Below are 223 nucleotides of genomic sequence, written 5' to 3'. Positions count from 1 at the left end.
TACTCGACTATGAAGCGATAATTCAGAATATAGAAAGTCGATCTTTTCTCGCGTGCAGCGTCTACCGTTTTAATTTCCGGAGCGAATTTCAAGGCACCGAGGATTGCACCTTATGCGGGTGCTTGTTTGCAAATTTAGTTGTTTGTTTGTGTAGAGGATTAAGCTATACGTGGCAGCACTTCAAGTGTCCTTGTTTTATGATGCTCACTTAAAGAGTAATTAC

The sequence above is a fragment of the Penaeus monodon genome, chromosome 34 (genome assembly GCF_015228065.2).
Source record: "Penaeus monodon isolate SGIC_2016 chromosome 34, NSTDA_Pmon_1, whole genome shotgun sequence".
In the NCBI taxonomy this organism is placed as follows: domain Eukaryota; kingdom Metazoa; phylum Arthropoda; class Malacostraca; order Decapoda; family Penaeidae; genus Penaeus; species Penaeus monodon.
The sequence above is the reverse complement of the archived record's forward strand: the minus strand, read 5'-3'. Positions refer to the sequence as shown.